Consider the following 9,056-nt stretch of genomic DNA (forward strand, 5'->3'; position numbering starts at 1 on the left):
CGGGCGAGAAGTAGTTTCCCCGTTGTTTGGAAGATCGGGCGAGAAGTAGTTTCCTCGTTGATTGGAAGATTGGGCGAAAAGTAGTTTCCCCATGATTTGAAAGTTTGGGCGAAAAGTAGTTTTCCCGTTGTTTGAAAGATTGGGCGAAAAGTAGTTTCCCCTTTGATTTGAAAGATTGGGCGAAAAGTAGTTTCCTGTAGACACCCCATTTTGTTTTGTTTTAATCAACAAATAAATTAGTGTGTTAAATCCATGTGAGAACCCCCTCTATCATTGATTTATATGTTTTAGGTCATTAATATCTTGATCTGACTTTACGGATCATCAATCGGGACAAAATAAGCTAGGGTCACTTCATAGCCCGGACCCTGATTCCATTCCGAGACCCGATTTCCGTAAATCGTTAGATCAATGGCAGATCATGACCTGGGTCTAACCATCCAAAACCACCTAACCTCTCCTCTCATCCTAACCATTCAAACCTCACCTAACCTCACCTAACCTCTCCTCCCATCATAACCATCCAAACCTCACCTAACCTCACCTAACCTCACCTAACATCACCTAACCTCACCTAACCTTACCTAACCTCACCTAACCTCACCTAACCTCCTATCCCATTCTCCTATAAATACCCTCTCATCTCACCAAAGAAAAGGAGAAAAAAAAAGAAAAGAGGAGAGAACCCCTCTCTTAGAAAATTCAAGCCCTCTCTCTAGACCAAATCCCTCTTCTCCATAAGTTTGCATGGAATATCGTCTACAAAAAGGTATGTCTTTTGGAATTTTATTTTCTTTTCTATATTTGTAGGATTGAGTGTTGTTTTGCGTATATTTTGGTTGATGTCATGTTTAATTTTGTACTAGTTTGGCCTTGGTCATGTTCTCACTTATGCTAAATATAATTAATGTGTTAGGGTCATTAGAACCTATTTGCGATGGGATGTTGAAATCATTGGCTTGTTAGGGAATTTAGATTTCTTTTGGGAAAACAATTCATTAAAAATTTTGAACATTTACAAGAAAGAAAACTTGAATTTTACATGAATTATCAAAACCCATTTAATTTGGCTTACAAAACCTCCATCTTTCAATTGATAACAACAGCCCCCACTCCAATTTGATAACAACAGCCCCCACTCAATCTCAAGAACCCAATATCCATACCCCACCTTGCCAAGTAGATAAAAACAACCCCTTTTTCAAACATCCCATTTGAATCTAATCTCAGGCCCATTCAAGCCATTTTTCATATTCACCGTCTTTTAATCACTAAAAAAATAAGAACTATCAAAAGAAAACATGGGGGTGCCAATATCATTCCCGTCATAGTGCTAGCTGTTAGACTTTAAACAGATTTTTCGACCTCTAAACAACAGAATCGTGGGAAATGATTAACTACAAAGTAGTAGATATTTTCGTGCCGTTTCCAACGAGTATTCGTGCTAGATCAGACAGCGAGCGGTTAAAAAGTTAAGTCCAAAATGGTTGCGGCACACCTTTAGGCATTTCCAGTTTAATGTTGCTGTCCTTTTGTTTGCAACACAAATTCGAACCTCTAAATCACAGATTTACAAACAATGGAGAACTACAAAGTTGTAGCCCTATAAAAGATCTTTCCAACGCATGTTTGTACGTTGAATTTGGCCAAGCGGTTAAAGAGTTACGACAGTTTTAGTGGGCTGCATTTGTCAGATCTTTTAATGGTCAATGGTTTGTCGAATTTGTGCAATTGTCAAAACTTGGTTGTGTTAACGTCATTTTCCAAACCAAAATCGAAAGACATTAATCTAAAGTACATCCAACCTAAAATTAACAAAACTAAAATTCACCCATTTAAAATCCACTGATAAAAATCCGTTAAAAGCCATTAACCAAAAGACCACTAAAAATTTCAAATGAAACTAAAACCTTCTAAATAAACAACTTTAAAAGCTACCAAACACACTAAATACCTTCAGATAATAAAAGCTTCAAGAAAACTCTAAAAGTTTCCACAAACCCAAAAGAATTCGAGATTCCCAAGAGCCGGTGGATTCAAAATTCCTTTAGGAACCCTTAGAGCCCAATTTAGGAACACTGGTGTCGTGTCGTGTCGTGTCCTAAGTTTTAGGGAGTCCTAGGTTTTAGGGAGTCCTAGAGTCAGGAGTCCAGCCTCATCACGGACGTTTGCTATGTATAGCAACCGTGCCATAGGTTTAGTTACACTAGTCACCCGATCTTTTCCATAGGACAAGCCTAGTAAACTAGGATGTAGGCTAACCTGCATTAGTCTAAGGGACAACTTGCATTTAGATAAGAATCATATAGCATCTTCGATGAAATCCTAAGATAATAAAATCCTCAACTTGAATTAAATAACTTCTCTTAAAACTGTTGAAACAGTCAATCCCGTCTAGGTCGGTGTCTTAGTTGAGTTAGGCATATGTAACTTAGCTTAGGTGCACCGAACTACGTCGACTCTGATCCCAGTGAGGCTTGGGTACGTAGGCAGCTTGGATGTCTGATGGCATACCACCCGCGAGTCGGCACCACAAACAAATTGTGGTGTTTTGTATATTAATTTTCTTGTAAATGCTTAATCAAATCACTTAGGACTTTCCATGAAATTAGAATTTTAGGAGAACTTTCACATAGATTGAATCCAGACAAATTAATAAATCAAGATACACATTTAGGATTCACATTGAAATTAGATCATAGGATGCATGTCACTTAGTTCGCACATTAACATAGAGTTGAATGAGCCATTTAAAATAAATTTAAAAGAGTTAGCTTTTGGAATCGAAGACCGATTATCGGGCAAGAATGGTGCATGTGGTGGATAACTCCCCATACCTTCCATTCTCGTAACCAGGTAGCGAGTCTAGATTTCTGGTTAATTACGGGTCCTAGATCCCACATCTAGGTGGCGACTCTGTCAGTCTCTTTCGTGTGGAATTCGGATTGCCTTAGTGATCCCAAGTTCACAGGAAAGATTAATTCAAATCAATAATAAAATGCACACGCCAATCGCGTGGATACGAGAGACCAAGAGAGAGAGAGCGGCGGCTCGCGCCCCACACCCCTCTCGCGGGATCAGGGTACCACAGTCTGGCGACTCTGCTGGGGATCACCTAACTTCATTAAAATTCCAAAAGATAATTCATTTGAATTTAATTTAACTGGCTCATAAGAACTCTATCTCTTGTATACTTGTCAGATAAGTTTGTCTTGTTTTATTTTCTCATCACATTTTACTCAAACTTAATCTAACAAAACCTGAAGGCATCATAGATCGCGCGAACTTATTGCACACACTTACATCACTTGCATCTAAACCCTTGCATCTCACGTGCACACACGTCCTATTTTAGGAACCCGGAGTGTTATCTAGCATGGTTGACTGGGATTTCATCACCTGGTGCCTCTGTGCTAGAGAAGCATTCCACCCTTAGCCTGGTACCTTTATGGTACGTAAACGGATCTCTTGTTCACGTACTGATACGCCGGACACTGGTACAGTATATCGAGCAGGGATTCGCGCTAAGGGAACTCTTGGCCTTACCCCTAGATTAACCCACACATGCATGTAGTATACGAACACATGTGCATCACGTGTGTGAGCCTAGTTTAGGATATCCTACCCATTGGTGTCTAGATTAGGCCGTGGTCCATCTTCCAATGGTCACGATCGGTCCTTATATACACGAACAAAGTCATGAGTCGAGATTCTCTCTCCACTCCGATAGATTAGGATTAAGGTTGATGCCTTCAGGTAACACTGATAAAATGTGAAAAAAAAAAAAATTCCCTTTGAGTTAGGATATAAATCCCATCATTTCCAAAGATCTCATAGGATTAGTCATTCATGATCTATCCGTTGAAAGCAATCTTATGCTATCTCATCTAATCTTTTGATCGTGCGTCTTTCGTTCTTCTGTCATACGATTCGATCGTATCTTCATGTCATCCCCTAACTGGCAGATGCAGAATCTCACAATCTTTCGATTATGCGTTCTCATGATCTGATCATGCCTGGTCCAGATAATCCAATCTTGCTTGTACCCCTGGTCTGTTCCTCCTCTAGGGGCTACCTTTTTCAAGATTATTTTGCTAAGTCCTTCAGAGTTCACTCTCAGAATCCTTGAGCTAGGGGCATTTCCCTATGCGAATCAGTCATCATTGTCCAAAATTGAAAGTATCAGCCATGATGATGTTCAGAACGAACCAGCCTTCGCCGAGCCTTCAACGCCAAACAGTTGCAGCAGTTAAAGTTTTAGTCACTTACTATTTTATGTTGAGTCAGTCATCATGGTCAGTATAATTGTTGAGTCCGGTCTTACAGTTAAAGGTCAATGCCTAGTCCAGGCAAGTTATCTTCTGTTTCCCTTTCTTATTTAGAGTTGTGAATCCTGAGCATGTTCAGGATAGGTCGTCTGATGTAATAGCTTTTCTTTAAATAAAATTTCGTTCAGTTCCAAAAAGTTCACTTGTGTCTGTTCTTAAGTGTGCTTCTGATCTTAAAATAAGACTCCCTCTTCAAATAAGGACAAAATTGACGAAACTCCACTTGAGTCACAGCAATTACTTGAACGAGAGGAGGAGCGCCAATCCCAACCTTTCAAAGATGAAATTGAAATGATAAACACTGGCACTGAAACTTTGATTCAGTGAATGCCGATTGAAAATACATTACCCTCTAAAGAGTGTGAAGAATTGATAAAATTATTTCAAGAATAAGAAGATTGTCTAGAAAAGCTACAACCGATACCAGGGGCAAGACATAGATGGAAAGCTCAAAGAAAATGAATGAAGTGAATATCATATGCTATGCAAGGGGCATAGAGTGGAAATAACTTTCATATTTCCAATCAATGACCTTGGTTCTCAAATTCATAACATGAAGCCAACAAATTCAAGATAAGAAGTTCAAGAGCAAGTATTGAAAAGTGGTCATCAGATATCAAGAGTTACAAATCCATAGATGGAGGATGTCAAGGAACAAGTTTCGCTCTATGAAAGCCGAAAGCACGCATTAGAATCTTGAAAGAAGAAAATCCATTATCTTACCTGGAAATGCCGTCAAACTCCGTGAAAAAAAAAAAGAGAAAAAAAAGAAATAAATAATCAGTACCAGACAGACTCTAGTAACCTAGATCGATTCCCAATCTGAACATCGAAAGGCCTCCTTTGGCCGATTAAATCCCAAAATCAAAACCCAATGTCAAAAGAATACCGATTTGCAAACCCTTCGAGCCTAAATCAAATTTTCTTGAAAACCCATCAAACTTGGGGCATTCCCCCGAACTACGCGAGACCTGATCCCTATACTGGGGTACGTAGGCAACTCGGTTGAACCGAGTTCGGTCGATTCAAAAAGGAAAAGAAATTCAATCATTTCAAAAAAAAAAAAAAGAGGGACAAGTTCCAGTAGAAGAGAGGTCAATTATTCCAGAAAGAAAGAAAAAAAAAAGGAAAAAATCAATTAACCTTCAAACAATTTATCTTCAAACTAGGGGCATTCGCCCTGAACTACACACGACCTGATTCCTACCTTGGGATATGTAGGCAACCTGTTCACAGGTTCGGTCGAAATCTTTGTTGAACCTTAAGCCATTCTTTGAAAAGCCCTATCCTACCTATAAAGTCCTTCTGGTGTTCAGAACTAATGAGCTAGGTCCCGAGACACAATAAAAAAAATGATGAATAAGAAAACGAACGGAGTTTGAAGATCTGCTAGACTGAAAACCTGAAAGGGCGGTCTAGGCAAAATTTAAGATCATTCCCCTGCTAAGTTGAAAACCCGAAAGGGCGGCTTAGGCAAAAGCTAAGGGGATAGCCTGCTGAATTGAAAACCTAGAAGGGCGGTTCAGGCAAAAGCTAAGGGGATAGCCTGCTAAATCGAAAACCTAGAAGGGCGGTTCAGGCAAAAGTTAAGGCTACCACGGTCCGCCAAGTTAAAAACCCTGAAGAGGTGACTTGGTCACGGTAAGAGAATCATTATAAGAAGGCTACAGCCAGTATCAAGACTGAAGATCAACTGAAGTTCAAGCAAATTTATAAGAAGGCTACAGCCGGTATCAGGACTGAAGATCAACTGGAGTTCAAGCAAATTCAAGTGACATCCTCAAAACTGGGGGCATTGGAGCTAAGCAATCCTAGGAGTTGTAATTAAATCATTGAGGCATTACTATTTTAAGGAAAAAGTCCAGTGTTTACCAATTGAAAAAAATATTTCTTGAAAGGATAGACTTACCAAATAAAACGTTAACTAAGTCAGAAGCATTACTGTGTCTGTCAGTGTAGTTAATCAATCGTTGTTATTCTATGTTCATTCCTTCAGAGCTCCTCAATCCTTTGAGTAGTGTCTTTTATCTAAGTTTTCTCTTTAAAAAGAGTCAATCGTCGTCCTTGTGTCCAAAATGATGCAACTGTCTCGGTGAAGGAGGCCCGGCTTCGTCAGCTCCCTGCGATTGTACCTGAAAGAGCTTGAGAATCCAGTCAAACAGCTTCATTTCAAAGATGATCAACTCAGAAGAGTTCAGAAGTAGAAACATCAGAAAGCCCAGCTTCCGTAAAAAGATCATACCCCAGGAAGGCATCTTAAGCTTGGAAGAGCCTCAGATGCAATGATGGTCGAGCCAATTTCTCAGAAAGATGAACCGTTAAAATTCAGAATTTCCTTCCAGTTAGTTAAATACTATCCTGGTCAAGAAATGTTTATCTAAACACCTATCAAGAGGCAAGTCCCACTTTTCCATGATTATATCCAAGAGAGCCGTTGTTCTAGATTACCAATTTTAAGTGTCTTGTTCAAGGTTTCAGTTATCCAAATCCCCAAAGACAAGACCAGCAGTCTCTTTGAGAAAAATCTTGTTGAAGTTTCATAAAAATGTTCCTAATCCATTCTTGCTAGTAATGGTTCTTCGTTCCAAAGGTTTGCCGTTTCATCATTCGTCAAAGTCCTAGTTTCCAACATCTTTGTCGGGCACGATCCATAATATCCCCGATTTCATTGAGTTCAAAAAAATAAAAAATTCATCAAATCCAATCTTACGTCAAATTCAAGTTCATGGAAAATCTCTAAATTCTTCGAGCCCGTTTGTGAACGGTACCTCTTTTCTCGAGCCCATTTGCAAATGGCCTCGTCTTCTCCTTGAGCCCGTTTGTGAACGGTGCCTCATCTCTCGAGTCCATTTGTGAATGGTTTCGTCTTCTCCTTGAGCCCATTTGTGAACGGTGCCTCATTTTCTGAGTTCATTTATGAATGGTCTCATGTCCTCCTTGAGCCCGTTTGTGGACGGTGCCTCATTTCTCAAAAAATCAAAAATTCATCAAATCCAATCCCCAATTCAAAAAATCCAATCCTACGTCAAATTCAAATTCATAAAAATCTCTAAATTTTTCATTGTTGAATTCATCAATCAAAGCTATCTTGAGTCGTCGAGCCCGTTTGTGAACGGTGCCTCATTTCTCGAGCCCATTTGTGAATGGTCTCGTCTTCTCCTTGAGCCCGTTTGCGGACGGTACCTCATTTCCCAAAAATAAAAATTCATCAAATCCAATCCCCGATTCAAACAAATCCAATCTTACGTCAAATTCAAGTTCATGAAAAATCTCATGTCCTCTTTGAGCCCTTCTGTGAAAGGTGCCTCATTTCTCGAGGCCGTTTGTGAATGGTCTCGTCTTCTCCTTGAGCCCGTTTGCGGACGGTACCTCATTTCCCAAAAATAAAAAATTCATCAAAACCAATCCCCGATTCAAACAAATCCAATCTTACGTCAAATTCAAGTTCATGAAAAATCTCATGCCCTCTTTGAGCCCGTTTGTGAACGGTGCCTCTTTTCTCGAGGCCATTTGGGGATGGTCTCGTCTTCTCCTTGAACCCGTTTGTGAACAGGTTTCTCATTCTCTGAGTCCATTTGTGAATGGTCTCATGTCCTCTTTGAGCCCGTTTGTGAACGGTGCCTCTTTTCTCGAGGCCATTTGTGAATGGTCTCATCTTCTCCTTGAGCCCGTTTGCGGACGGTACCTCATTTTCCAAAAATAAAAAAATTTATCAAATCTAAATCCTTAATTAAAAAATAAAAATAAAAATCCATTCCTACGTCAAATTCAAGTTCATAAAAAAATCCCTAAATTCTTCGAGCCCGTTTGTGAACGGTGCCTCATTTCTCGAGTCCATTTGTGAATGGTCTCGTCTTCTCTTCGAACCCGTTTGTGAACAGGTGTCTCATTCTCCGAGTCCATTTGTGAATGGTCTCATCTTCTCCTTGAGCCCGTTTGTGAACGGTGCCTCATTTTCTGAGTCCATTTGTGAATGGTCCCGTGTCCTCTTTGAGCCCGTTTGTGAACGGTGCCTCATTTCTCGAGTCCATTTGTGAATGGTCTTGTCTTCTCCTTGAGCCCGTTTGTGAACGGTGCCTCATTTCTCGAATCCATTTGTGAATGGTCTTGTCTTCTCCTTGAGCCCGTTTGTGAACGGTGCCTCATTTCTCGAATCCATTTGTGAATGGTCTCGTCTTCTCCTTGAGCCCGTTTGTGAACGGTGCCTCATTTCTCGAGTCCATTTGTGAATGGTCTCGTCTTCTCCTTGAGCCTGTTTGTGAATGGTGCCTCATTTCTCGAGTCCATTTGTGAATGGTCTTGTCTTCTCCTTGAGCCCGTTTGTGAACGGTGCCTCTTTTCTCGAATCCATTTGTGAATGGTATCTTCCTCCTTGAGCCCGTTTGTGAACGGTGCCTCATTTCTCGAGTCCATTTGTGAATGGTCTTGTCTTCTCCTTGAGCCCGTTTGTGAACGGTGCCTCTTTTCTCGAGTCCATTTGTGAATGGTTTTCTATCCTCCTTGAGGCCGTTTGTGAACGGTGCCTCATTATCCAAGTCCATTTGGGAATGCTTCTTATCCTCGTTGAACCCGCTTGTGAGCGGCGTCTCATCTCCTTCTAAAAATTGTTTGAGAGCGATCTTTGTCCTTTCCCTTCAGAATCCATTCGAAAATGATATCTCATTCTCTAATTACCCGTTTGTGAACGGCGCCGCATCGAGTTTTTATTATTATTCAAGTTCTAGGGTT

At 40.3% G+C, this 9,056-nt stretch overlaps 1 long non-coding RNA gene across 2 annotated transcripts; it reads left to right on the plus strand.

Annotated features, from left to right (window-relative positions):
- Positions 1 to 299: 299 nt before the first annotated feature.
- On the plus strand, positions 300 to 5,108 carry LOC143871006 (uncharacterized). Of its 2 annotated transcripts, none has more exons than XR_013245787.1 (2): positions 300 to 769; positions 3,966 to 5,108. It is a non-coding gene; the product is annotated as an uncharacterized LOC143871006 (long non-coding RNA). The 2 variants fall into 2 exon arrangements; XR_013245793.1 differs by having other exon boundaries at positions 4,026 to 5,108.
- The last annotated feature ends 3,948 nt before the right edge of the window (positions 5,109 to 9,056 follow it).

Source organism: Tasmannia lanceolata, unplaced genomic scaffold (assembly GCF_043159265.1).
Source record: "Tasmannia lanceolata isolate RefF3 unplaced genomic scaffold, GAP_Taslan_0.1 ptg000002l, whole genome shotgun sequence".
Taxonomy (NCBI): Eukaryota; Viridiplantae; Streptophyta; class Magnoliopsida; order Canellales; family Winteraceae; genus Tasmannia; species Tasmannia lanceolata.